Raw genomic sequence first — 13978 nt, forward strand, 5'->3', positions numbered from 1 at the left:
GACAGAGGGAGGTAGAGGTAGGGGGGCAGAGGGAGGTAGAGGGAGGTAGAGATAGAGGCGACAGAGGGAGATAGAGGTAAGGATGGAGAGGGAGGGTGGACAGAGGGAGGTAGAGGTAGGGGGGACAGAGTGAGGTAGAGGTAGGGGGGACAGAGGGAGGTAGAGGTAGGGGGGACAGACGGAGGTAGAGGTAGGGGGGACAGAGGGAGGTAGAGGTAGGGGGGACAGAGGGAGGTAGAGGTTGGGGGGACAGAGGGAGGTAGAGGTAGGGGGACAGAGGGAGGTAGAGGTAGGGGGGACAGAGGGAGGTAGAGGTAGGGGGGACAGAGGGAGGTAGAGGTAGGGGGGCAGAGGGAGGTAGAGGGAGGTAGAGATAGAGGTGACAGAGGGAGGTAGGGGGGACAGAGGGAGGTAGAGGAGGGAGGTAGAGGTAGGGGGACAGACGGAGGTAGAGGTAGGGGGGACAGAGGGAGGTAGAGGTAGGGGGGACAGACGGAGGTAGAGGTAGGGGGGGCAGAGGGAGGTAGAGGGAGGTAGAGATAGAGGCGACAGAGGGAGATAGAGGTAAGGATGGAGATGGAGGGTGGACAGAGGGAGGTAGAGGTAGGGGGGACAGACTGAGGTAGAGGTAGGGGGGACAGACGGAGGTAGAGGTAGGTGGGACAGAGGGAGGTAGAGGTAGGGGGGACAGAGGGAGGTAGAGGTAGGGGGGACAGAGGGAGGTAGAGGTTGGGGGGACAGACGGAGGTAGAGGTTGGGGGGACAGACGGAGGTAGAGGTTGGGGGGACAGAGGGAGGTAGAGGTAGGTGGGACAGAGGGAGGTAGAGGTAGGGGGGCAGAGGGAGGTAGAGGGAGGTAGAGGTAGGGGGTAGTAAAGAAGTTGTTCCAATGACAATAAAACGAAGTAAACTCAGTCTCCCCTTGTCCTCCCTCTTCCTCACTCACTCGATCCCCCCTCTCTCTTCCCCTTCCCCCCTTCTCTCTTCCCGTTCCCCCCTCCACTCTCTCCCCCTTCCCTCCTCCCCTCTCTCTCCCCTCCCCCTTCCCTCTCTCCAGCTATGACCCAGACAGTGGCCATGACAGTGGGGCTGAGGATTCCCCAGACTCCTCCCCTCCCTTCTGCTTCCTGACCATGGGCATGGGAAAGGTCCTCTTACCCCAGGGGGCAGCAAACTTACACCACAATACCCACAGTACCCATGGGAACAACCATGGCCCCCCTACTGCCCCCCTGCCCCCGCGCCTGGGGGTTTGTCTGGACTTCGAGAAGGGGCGGGTCACGTTCTACGACGCCCACTCGCTGCGCACCCTGTGGGAGGGGCATGTGGATTGCTCTGCCCCTGTGTGCCCGGCCTTTTGTTTCATTGGTGGAGGGGCACTGCAGCTGCAGGAGCTGGTGGCCAATCGGAGCACAGAGGAGCCACCGCACAGAAGGGTCACCATCCAATCACACGCCACCAATTTAGGTAACTGAAGAAGTATGGAGTGGAATGATGTGGAAAGAACCTTTATCAACTTGATGTTTACTTTTTTATATATAGGTTTCATTTGTAATGTCTGCAACTGTTGATGATGTACATTGACACATGAGTGGGACGTTTATCGTTAAATGACTCATGAGTGGGGCGTTTATCGTTAAATGACTCATGAGTGGGACGTTTACCGTTAAATGACTCATGAGTGGGGCGTTAACTGTTAAATGACTCATGAGTGGGGGGTTTACTGTTAAATGACTCATGAGTGGGACGTTTACTGTTAAATGACTCATGAGTGGGACGTTTACTGTTAAATGATTCATGAGTGGGATGTTAACTGTTAAAGGACTCTGAGTGGGACGTTTACTGTTAAATGACTCATGAGTGGGACGTTTACTGTTAAAGAACTCATGAGTGGGATGTTAACTGTTAAATGGCTCATGAGTGGGATGTTAACTGTTAAAGAACTCATGAGTGGGATGTTAACTGTTAAATGACTCATGAGTGGGATGTTAACTGTTAAGTGACTCATGAGTGGGACGTTTACTGTTAAAGAACTCATGAGTGGGACGTTTACTGTTAAAGAACTCATGAGTGGGATGTTAACTGTTAAATGATTCATGAGTGGGATGTTAACTGTTAAATTACTCATGAGTGGGACGTTTACTGTTAAAGAACTCATGAGTGGGATGTTAACTGTTAAATGACTCATGAGTGGGATGTTAACTGTTAAATGATTCATGAGTGGGACGTTAACTGTTAAATTACTCATGAGTGGGACGTTTACTGTTAAAGGACTCATGAGTGGGACGTTAACTGTTAAATGACTCATGAGTGGGACGTTTACTGTTAAATTACTCATGAGTGGGACGTTTACTGTTAAAGAACTCATGAGTGGGACGTTAACTGTTAAATGGCTCATGAGTGGGACGTTAACTGTTAAATTACTCATGAGTGGGACGTTTACTGTTAGGACTCATGTTACCTGCACTTCACATAGATCTTATTGTTTGAAACCAAACCAAAATGCTCACATTGTGGAAGATTGTCTCATAAGCTTCAAACATGTATTACAAATCAAGAGGGTAAAAATATCTAGTCTATATTTTGAGACAAAATAGAGATGAATGGGATTTACACATTATGGATAGAAAGGATTTTGCGTAAATCATGTGTTGATGTCAATGGGAAGATTTAGGATGTGTGTGTATTCACCTGAATTAAAATTATAATGCTTGTTTTATCATTCTCATCTGAGCTGGCTGAATATTTATACTGTTTTATAGCTTTTTATTCATAGCTTTTATGATTATTATGACTGGCAATAATACATTTTTACTCAACAGATTATTACTAAAAAGATAGATCTTACAGGGTCGAGGCTCAGACTGTCAGTATTCATACAGTATATTGAATGTGTGTGTGTGTATGTGAGAGTGTGTATATTTACTTGAATGCATGTGTGCATGTGTGTGAGAGAGAGAGAGCGAGAGACAGAGAGAGAGGGAGATATATACAGTACTTGTCAAAAGTGTATTTTTTCTTATTTTCTACATTGTAGAATAATAGTGAAGACATCAAAACTATGAAATAACACATTTGGAATCATGTAGAAACCAAAAAAGTGTTAAACAAATATATTTGTGGAGGCCAGGTTATCTGATGCAGCAGTCCATCATTCTTGATCAAATAGCCCTTTCACAGCCTGGAGGTGTGTTGAGTCATTGTCCTGTTGAAAAACAAATGATAGTCCCACTAAGCCCAAACCAGATGGGATGGTGTATCGCTGCAGAATGCTGTAGTAGCCATGCTGGTTAAGTGTGCCTTGAATTCTAAATAAATCATAGACAATGTCACCAGCAAAGCACCCCACACCATCACATCTCCTCTTCCATGCTTCACAGTGGGACCAACACATGCAGAGATCATCCGTTCACCTACACTGTGTCTCACAAAGACACTGCAGTTGGAACCAAAAATTTCTAATTTTGACTCATCAGACCAATGGACAGATTTCCACCAGTCTAATGTCCATTGCTCATGTTTCTTGGCCCAATCAAGTCCCTTCTTCTTATTGGTTTCCTTTAGTAATGGTTTCTTTGCAGCATTTCGACCATGTAGGCCTGATTCACGCAGTCTCCTCTGAACACAACTGATTGGCTCAAACGCATTAAGAAGGAAATAAATTCAACAAATTAATTTTTAACAAGACACAACTGTTAATTGAAATGCATTCCAGGTGACTACCTCATGATGCTGGTTGAGAGAATGCCAAGAGTGTGCAAAGCTGCCATCAAGGCAAAGGGTGGCTACTTTGAAGAATCTAAAATATTAAATATATTTTGATTTGTTTAACACTTTTTTGATAACTACATGATTCCATATGAGTTATTTCATAGTTTTGATGTATTCACTATTATTCTACAATGTAGAAAATAGTAAAAATAAAGAAAAACCCTTGAATGAGTTTGTGTGTCCAGACTTGACTGGTACTGTATATATCAGTAGAGCCTGCTGAGGGGAGAACGGCTAATAATAATGGCTGGAATGGAGTGAATGGAATGGTATCAAGAACACGGTTTTCATGTGTTTGATACCACTCCATTCCAGTCATTATTATGAGCCGTCCTCCCCTCAGCAGCCTCCACTGGTATATATATAGAGAGAGTCCGGTCCAATCCAATCTGTTGCTCGGAGGTCTCGCTGTAACAACCATGCTTTCTGTTCTGTCTGTCCTGAATGATCTGGTTGTAAAATACAGTTGTCTTTTACCTTACAGCACTTGAATGACTTTAGACTGTAGCATCTCCCTCATTTAGACTTTGCCATGCTGGCAGAATGTTTGTAAAACGTCATGAGAAAAAGGAATAAACAATTCAACAGTTACATTGAGGTGATATGTGAATGATGTTCTGTTTCAGGAACATATCAGTAATGAGGACCAGACAGGGAGAGGAATCACTGGGCCGTTCAACAACCCTGCATACTTTTGTCGTCATCTAGAAAATGAGGTCAAATTTAGAACATAGAACAGAAGACACTGGTCATTAGTTATTACATCACGTTGAATGGACGGGTTGTTATGAGAAAACTCATGGCTCTGATTTCATCACAGCTTTTGTTTTGGTTCTCTCTGCCCTCACATAGAGGAGAGCAGGAAGACACTGAAGGGGCAACATTTAGCCTGAGGGAAGGTACATGTAGATTAAGTCCCCCTGCTCCAGACTCACTGCATTAGATACATACTGATGCCCTTCCTGGCTATTGTACTGATTTGACAATATTTCATGCTGATTATTCTTAAATAAGGATACACCCATATATGCCGATGTGCGGGCGTCCATGCCAGAGAATCTGAAGTAGTAGACTCCTCTCAATGGGACTGTGAAGACATCTGCATCAGAGGAAAGGAGGGAGAGATCAACACTGTCTGTATCTCATAAACACTGGAGCAGCCTGTTAGTGATGTAGGTGTCTGTAACTAATGTCATATATGTAGCAGCAGTACCTGTATGATGGTTGTAGGTGTCTGTAACTAATGTCATATACGTAGCAGCAGTACCTGTATGATGGTTGTAGGTGTCTGTAACTAATGTCATATACGTAGCAGCAGTACCTACCTGTATGATGGTTGTAGGTGTCTGTAACTAATGTCATATACGTAGCAGCAGTACCTGTATGATGGTTGTAGGTGTCTGTAACTAATGTCTTATACGTAGCAGCAGTACCTGTATGATGGTTGTAGGTGTCTGTAACTAATGTCATATACGTAGCAGCAGTACCTACCTGTATGATGGTTGTAGGTGTCTGTAACTAATGTCATATACGTAGCAGCAGTACCTGTATGATGGTTGTAGGTGTCTGTAACTAATGTCATATACGTAGCAGCAGTACCTCGTATGATGGTTGTAGGTGTCTGTAACTAATGTCATATACGTAGCAGCAGTACCTCCTGTATGATGGTTGTAGGTGTCTGTAACTAATGTCATATACGTAGCAGCAGTACCTGTATGATGGTTGTAGGTGTCTGTAACTAATGTCATATACGTAGCAGCAGTACCTGTATGATGGTTGTAGGTGTCTGTAACTAATGTCATATACGTAGCAGCAGTACCTCCGTATGATGGTTGTAGGTGTCTGTAACTAATGTCATATACGTAGCAGCAGTACCTGTATGATGGTTGTAGGTGTCTGTAACTAATGTCATATACGTAGCAGCAGTACCTACCTGTATGATGGTTGTAGGTGTCTGTAACTAATGTCATATACGTAGCAGCAGTACCTGTATGATGGTTGTAGGTGTCTGTAACTAATGTCATATACGTAGCAGCAGTACCTGTATGATGGTTGTAGGTGTCTGTAACTAATGTCATATACGTAGCAGCAGTACCTGTATGATGGTTGTAGGTGTCTGTAACTAATGTCATATACGTAGCAGCAGTACCTACCTGTATGATGGTTGTAGGTATCTGTAACTAATGTCATATACGTAGCAGCAGTACCTGTATGATGGTTGTAGGTGTCTGTAACTAATGTCATATACGTAGCAGCAGTACCTACCTGTATGATGGTTGTAGGTGTCTGTAACTAATGTCATATACGTAGCAGCAGTACCTACCTGTATGATGGTTGTAGGTGTCTGTAACTAATGTCATATACGTAGCAGCAGTACCTGTATGATGGTTGTAGATGTCTGTAACTAATGTCATATACGTAGCAGCAGTACCTGTATGATGGTTGTAGTTGTCTGTAACTAATGTCATATACGTAGCAGCAGTACCTGTATGATGGTTGTAGGTGTCTGTAACTAATGTCTTATACGTAGCAGCAGTACCTGTATGATGGTTGTAGGTGTCTGTAACTAATGTCATATACGTAGCAGCAGTACCTACCTGTATGATGGTTGTAGGTGTCTGTAACTAATGTCATATACGTAGCAGCAGTACCTACCTGTATGATGGTTGTAGGTGTCTGTAACTAATGTCATATACGTAGCAGCAGTACCTGTATGATGGTTGTAGATGTCTGTAACTAATGTCATATACGTAGCAGCAGTACCTAGTATGATGGTTGTAGGTGTCTGTAACTAATGTCATATACGTAGCAGCAGTACCTACTGTATGATGGTTGTAGTTGTCTGTAACTAATGTCATATATGTAGCAGCAGTACCTGTATGATGGTTGTAGGTGTCTGTAACTAATGTCATATACGTAGCAGCAGTACCTGTATGATGGTTGTAGGTGTCTGTAACTAATGTCATATACGTAGCAGCAGTACCTAGTATGATGGTTGTAGGTGTCTGTAACTAATGTCATATACGTAGCAGCAGTACCTGTATGATGGTTGTAGGTGTCTGTAACTAATGTCATATACGTAGCAGCAGTACCTACCTGTATGATGGTTGTAGGTGTCTGTAACTAATGTCATATACGTAGCAGCAGTACCTGTATGATGGTTGTAGGTGTCTGTAACTAATGTCATATACGTAGCAGCAGTACCTGTATGATGGTTGTAGGTGTCTGTAACTAATGTCATATACGTAGCAGCAGTACCTGTATGATGGTTGTAGGTGTCTGTAACTAATGTCATATACGTAGCAGCAGTACCTACCTGTATGATGGTTGTAGGTATCTGTAACTAATGTCATATACGTAGCAGCAGTACCTGTATGATGGTTGTAGGTGTCTGTAACTAATGTCATATACGTAGCAGCAGTACCTACCTGTATGATGGTTGTAGGTGTCTGTAACTAATGTCATATACGTAGCAGCAGTACCTACCTGTATGATGGTTGTAGGTGTCTGTAACTAATGTCATATACGTAGCAGCAGTACCTGTATGATGGTTGTAGGTGTCTGTAACTAATGTCATATACGTAGCAGCAGTACCTGTATGATGGTTGTAGTTGTCTGTAACTAATGTCATATACGTAGCAGCAGTACCTGTATGATGGTTGTAGGTGTCTGTAACTAATGTCATATACGTAGCAGCAGTACCTGTATGATGGTTGTAGGTGTCTGTAACTAATGTCATATACGTAGCAGCAGTACCTAGTATGATGGTTGTAGGTGTCTGTAACTAATGTCATATACGTAGCAGCAGTACCTACCTGTATGATGGTTGTAGGTGTCTGTAACTAATGTCATATACGTAGCAGCAGTACCTGTATGATGGTTGTAGGTGTCTGTAACTAATGTCATATACGTAGCAGCAGTACCTGTATGATGGTTGTAGTTGTCTGTAACTAATGTCATATACGTAGCAGCAGTACCTGTATGATGGTTGTAGGTGTCTGTAACTAATGTCATATACGTAGCAGCAGTACCTGTATGATGGTTGTAGGTGTCTGTAACTAATGTCATATACGTAGCAGCAGTACCTGTATGATGGTTGTAGGTGTCTGTAACTAATGTCATATACGTAGCAGCAGTACCTACCTGTATGATGGTTGTAGGTGTCTGTAACTAATGTCATATACGTAGCAGCAGTACCTGTATGATGGTTGTAGGTGTCTGTAACTAATGTCATATACGTAGCAGCAGTACCTGTATGATGGTTGTAGTTGTCTGTAACTAATGTCATATACGTAGCAGCAGTACCTACGTATGATGGTTGTAGGTGTCTGTAACTAATGTCTTATACGTAGCAGCAGTACCTGTATGATGGTTGTAGGTGTCTGTAACTAATGTCATATACGTAGCAGCAGTACCTGTATGATGGTTGTAGGTGTCTGTAACTAATGTCATATACGTAGCAGCAGTACCTGTATGATGGTTGTAGTTGTCTGTAACTAATGTCATATACGTAGCAGCAGTACCTGTATGATGGTTGTAGGTGTCTGTAACTAATGTCATATACGTAGCAGCAGTACCTACCTGTATGATGGTTGTAGTTGTCTGTAACTAACGTCATATACGTAGCAGCAGTACCTACCTGTATGATGGTTGTAGGTGTCTGTAACTAATGTCATATACGTAGCAGCAGTACCTGTATGATGGTTGTAGGTGTCTGTAACTAATGTCATATACGTAGCAGCAGTACCTGTATGATGGTTGTAGGTGTCTGTAACTAATGTCATATACGTAGCAGCAGTACCTACCTGTATGATGGTTGTAGGTGTCTGTAACTAATGTCATATACGTAGCAGCAGTACCTACCTGTATGATGGTTGTAGGTGTCTGTAACTAATGTCATATACGTAGCAGCAGTACCTGTATGATGGTTGTAGGTGTCTGTAACTAATGTCATATACGTAGCAGCAGTACCTGTATGATGGTTGTAGTTGTCTGTAACTAATGTCATATACGTAGCAGCAGTACCTGTATGATGGTTGTAGGTGTCTGTAACTAATGTCATATACGTAGCAGCAGTACCTGTATGATGGTTGTAGGTGTCTGTAACTAATGTCATATACATAGCAGCAGTACCTGTATGATGGTTGTAGGTGTCTGTAACTAATGTCATATACGTAGCAGCAGTACCTACCTGTATGATGGTTGTAGGTGTCTGTAACTAATGTCATATACGTAGCAGCAGTACCTGTATGATGGTTGTAGATGTCTGTAACTAATGTCATATACGTAGCAGCAGTACCTGTATGATGGTTGTAGTTGTCTGTAACTAATGTCATATACGTAGCAGCAGTACCTGTATGATGGTTGTAGGTGTCTGTAACTAATGTCATATACGTAGCAGCAGTACCTGTATGATGGTTGTAGGTGTCTGTAACTAATGTCATATACGTAGCAGCAGTACCTACCTGTATGATGGTTGTAGGTGTCTGTAACTAATGTCATATACGTAGCAGCAGTACCTGTATGATGGTTGTAGGTGTCTGTAACTAATGTCATATACGTAGCAGCAGTACCTGTATGATGGTTGTAGGTGTCTGTAACTAATGTCATATACGTAGCAGCAGTACCTACCTGTATGATGGTTGTAGGTGTCTGTAACTAATGTCATATACGTAGCAGCAGTACCTGTATGATGGTTGTAGTTGTCTAACTAATGTCATATACGTAGCAGCAGTACCTGTATGATGGTTGTAGGTGTCTGTAACTAATGTCATATACGTAGCAGCAGTACCTACCTGTATGATGGTTGTAGTTGTCTGTAACTAACGTCATATACGTAGCAGCAGTACCTACCTGTATGATGGTTGTAGTTGTCTGTAACTAATGTCATATACGTAGCAGCAGTACCTACCTGTATGATGGTTGTAGGTGTCTGTAACTAATGTCATATACGTAGCAGCAGTACCTGTATGATGGTTGTAGTTGTCTGTAACTAATGTCATATACGTAGCAGCAGTACCTACCTGTATGATGGTTGTAGGTGTCTGTAACTAATGTCATATACGTAGCAGCAGTACCTGTATGATGGTTGTAGGTGTCTGTAACTAATGTCATATACGTAGCAGCAGTACCTGTATGATGGTTGTAGGTGTCTGTAACTAATGTCATATACGTAGCAGCAGTACCTACCTGTATGATGGTTGTAGGTGTCTGTAACTAATGTCATATACGTAGCAGCAGTACCTGTATGATGGTTGTAGGTGTCTGTAACTAATGTCATATACGTAGCAGCAGTACCTGTATGATGGTTGTAGGTGTCTGTAACTAATGTCATATACGTAGCAGCAGTACCTCTGTATGATGGTTGTAGGTGTCTGTAACTAATGTCATATACGTAGCAGCAGTACCTACCTGTATGATGGTTGTAGGTGTCTGTAACTAATGTCATATACGTAGCAGCAGTACCTGTATGATGGTTGTAGTTGTCTGTAACTAATGTCATATACGTAGCAGCAGTACCTACCTGTATGATGGTTGTAGGTGTCAGTAACTAATGTCATATACGTAGCAGCAGTACCTGTATGATGGTTGTAGGTGTCTGTAACTAATGTCATATACGTAGCAGCAGTACCTACCTGTATGATGGTTGTAGGTGTCTGTAACTAATGTCATATACGTAGCAGCAGTACCTGTATGATGGTTGTAGGTGTCTGTAACTAATGTCATATACGTAGCAGCAGTACCTACCTGTATGATGGTTGTAGGTGTCTGTAACTAATGTCATATACGTAGCATCAGTACCTGTATGTGGGTTGTAGATGTCTGTAACTAATGTCATATACGTAGCAGCAGTACCTGTATGATGGTTGTAGTTGTCTGTAACTAATGTCATATACGTAGCAGCAGTACCTACCTGTATGATGGTTGTAGGTGTCTGTAACTAATGTCATATACGTAGCAGCAGTACCTGTATGATGGTTGTAGGTGTCTGTAACTGATGTCATATACGTAGCAGCAGTACCTACCTGTATGATGGTTGTAGGTGTCTGTAACTAATGTCATATACGTAGCAGCAGTACCTACCTGTATGATGGTTGTAGGTGTCTGTAACTAATGTCATATACGTAGCAGCAGTACCTGTATGATGGTTGTAGGTGTCTGTAACTAATGTCATATACGTAGCAGCAGTACCTGTATGATGGTTGTAGGTGTCTGTAACTAATGTCATATACGTAGCAGCAGTACCTGTATGATGGTTGTAGGTGTCTGTAACTAATGTCATATACGTAGCAGCAGTACCTGTATGATGGTTGTAGGTGTCTGTAACTAATGTCATATACGTAGCAGCAGTACCTGTATGATGGTTGTAGGTGTCTGTAACTAATGTCATATACGTAGCAGCAGTACCTGTATGATGGTTGTAGGTGTCTGTAACTAATGTCATATACGTAGCAGCAGTACCTGTATGATGGTTGTAGGTGTCTGTAACTAATGTCATATACGTAGCAGCAGTACCTGTATGATGGCTGTAGGTGTCTGTAACTAATGTCATATACGTAGCAGCAGTACCTGTATGTGGGTTGTAGGTGTCTGTAACTAATGTCATATACGTAGCAGCAGTACCTGTATGTGGGTTGTAGGTGTTGCCGATGTTGGTGAAGACGTTGGTGTAGATCATTTGGGTCTCAGTATTGAAAGGTCCTACTTTCCTGAGTTAGTCACACCAGCAGAGAAGGCCAGCTTGGGTCTGTCTCTGAGCACAAAATTGTTCTATAAGTTTCTGTATGTTGAGTAAGATAAATTCATAAAATGAACATATTCCCACAACACATTAGATACAATGAGTTTCTGAAAGTCTGTGTTTGTCTTACCTGTGTTCTCTCTCTTCAGCCCCTCCACTTCTCCTTTCAGTTCCTCCACCTCTCTCTCGCTGGCTGTCACTCTGGTCCCCATGGCTGACAGTTCAGCTGCTTGGGCTAGAATTATGGGAATAATATCTAGAGCTCTTGATCTGATGTCTAGAGCTGAAATAAACTGATGATGAATTCAACACACTCTTCCTGACTACAATAGTCAAATAAACTGATGACTACAATAGTCAAATGAAAGGAAGCTGCCTCATGTTCGCTGCATTCTCTCCCTCTCCAGTTCCTCCACCTTGTTCTTGTGGAACTGCTGTTCAGTCACAGTGACACTTCGCTCTTTGGTTCACCATCTCCTTCTGCAGCTCCTCCACCTCTCCTTTCAGCTCCTCCACCTCTCCTTCTGCAGCTCCTCCACCTCTCCTTCTGCAGCTCCTCCACCTCTCCTTTCAGCTCCTCCACCTCTCCTTTCAGCTCCTCCATCTCTCCTTCTGCAGCTCCTCCACCTCTCCTTTCAGCTCCTCCATCTCTCCTTTCAGCTCCTCCACCTCTCCTTCTGCAGCTCCTCCACCTCTCCTTTCAGCTCCTCCACCTCTCCTTCTGCAGCTCCTCCACCTCTCCTTCTGCAGCTCCTCCACCTCTCCTTTCAGCTCCTCCACCTCTCCTTCTGCAGCTCCTCCACCTCTCCTTCTGCAGCTCCTCCACCTCTCCTTTCAGCTCCTCCACCTCTCCTTCTGCAGCTCGTCCACCTCTCCTTTCAGCTCCTCCACCTCTCCTTCTGCAGCTCCTCCACCTCTCCTTTCAGCTCCTCCATCTCTCCTTCTGCAGCTCCTCCACCTCTCCTTTCAGCTCCTCCACCTCTCCTTTCAGCTCTTCCATCTCTCCTTTCAGCTCCTCCACCTCTCCTTTCAGCTCCTCCATCTCTCCTTTCAGCTCCTCCATCTCTCCTTTCATCTCCTCCATCTCTCCTTCTGCAGCTCCTCCACCTCTCCTTTCAACTCCTCCACCTCTCCTTTCAGCTCCTCCACCTCTCCTTCTGCAGCTCCTCCACCTCTCCTTTCAGCTCCTCCACCTCTCCTTTCAGCTCCTCCATCTCTCCTTTCAGCTCCTCCGCCTCTCCTTTCAGCTCCTCCATCTCTCCTTCTGCAGCTCCTCCACCTCTCCTTTCAGCTCCTCAATCTCTCCTTTCAGCTCCTCCATCTCTCCTTTCAGCTCCACCACCTCTCCTTTCAGCTCCTCCATCTCTCCTTTCAGCTCCTCCATCTCTCCTTTCACCTCCTCCATCTGTCCTTTCAGCTCCTCCATCTCTCCTTCTGCAGCTCCACCACCTCTCCTTTCAGCTCCTCCACCTCTCCTTTCAGCTCCTCCACCTCTCCTTTCAGCTCCTCCACCTGGCTCTCCACCTGGCTCAGTCTGGTCTCAAACTACAATAACATTAGGCTTTTTAATCTCTGCTGAATGAAAAAGGAGCTAACCCACATGCAATAAACATAGTGTAGTGCCCGTAATACAAACGTTTGGATCTCTTGGTGTAATGGCTAAGACGTTGGACTGACACTTGCAGGGACTCGGGTTGGAGTCCCAATTGCACTACATCCTGAATTTGCTATTATTATACATAAACACCCTTCTTTACCTGAGTTCTCTCTCTTCAGTTCCACCGCCTGACCCTCACTGGCTGTCACTCTGGCCCCCATGTTCCTCAGCTCCACTCCCTGTTCCACCACCATGTTCCTCAGCTCCACTCTCTCTTCCACCACCATGTTCCTCAGCTCCACTCTCTGTTCCACCACCATGTTCCTCAGCTCCACTCTCTGTTCCACCACCATGTTCCTCAGCTCCACTCTCTGTTGCACCACCATGTTCCTCAGCTCCACTCTCTGTTCCACCACCATGTTCCTCAGCTCCACTCTCTGTTCCACCACCATGTTCCTCAGCCCCACTCTCTGTTCCACCACCATGTTCCTCAGCTCCACTCTCTGTTCCACCACCATGTCTCTCAGCTCCACTCCCTGTTCCACCACCATGTTCCTCAGCTCCACTCTCTGTTCCACCACCATGTTCCTCAGCTCCACTCTCTGTTCCACCACCATGTCTCTCAGCTCCTTCAGTTCAGTCCAGATGTCAGGCTGGGTGGTCAACGATTCAGCATCACTCTCCCTGCTCTCTCCTCCTTCGCTGTGACCCTGTAGAGTGATGTCATTCTCTCTAACCCCTCTACTTTCTGGTTTGAATCCCCGAGCCAATTAGGTGAAAAATCTATAGATTGCCCTTGAGCAAGGCACTTAACCCTAATTGCTCATGTAAGTCACTCTGGATAAGAGCGTCTGCTAAATTACTCAAAG

At 44.3% G+C, this 13978-nt stretch overlaps 2 pseudogenes; one reads left to right on the forward strand and one right to left on the reverse strand.

The window, feature by feature from the left end:
• The window catches only part of LOC106590740 (tripartite motif-containing protein 46-like), a 30303-nt pseudogene extending 27581 nt beyond the window's left edge, over positions 1-2722 (forward strand).
• A 1933-nt stretch (positions 2723-4655) lies between these two features.
• On the reverse strand, positions 4656-12467 carry LOC123743052 (complement C1q-like protein 2; annotated as a pseudogene).
• Positions 12468-13978: the final 1511 nt, after the last annotated feature.

The sequence above is a fragment of the Salmo salar genome, chromosome ssa05 (assembly GCF_905237065.1).
Source record: "Salmo salar chromosome ssa05, Ssal_v3.1, whole genome shotgun sequence".
Classification (NCBI taxonomy): Eukaryota; Metazoa; Chordata; class Actinopteri; order Salmoniformes; family Salmonidae; genus Salmo; species Salmo salar.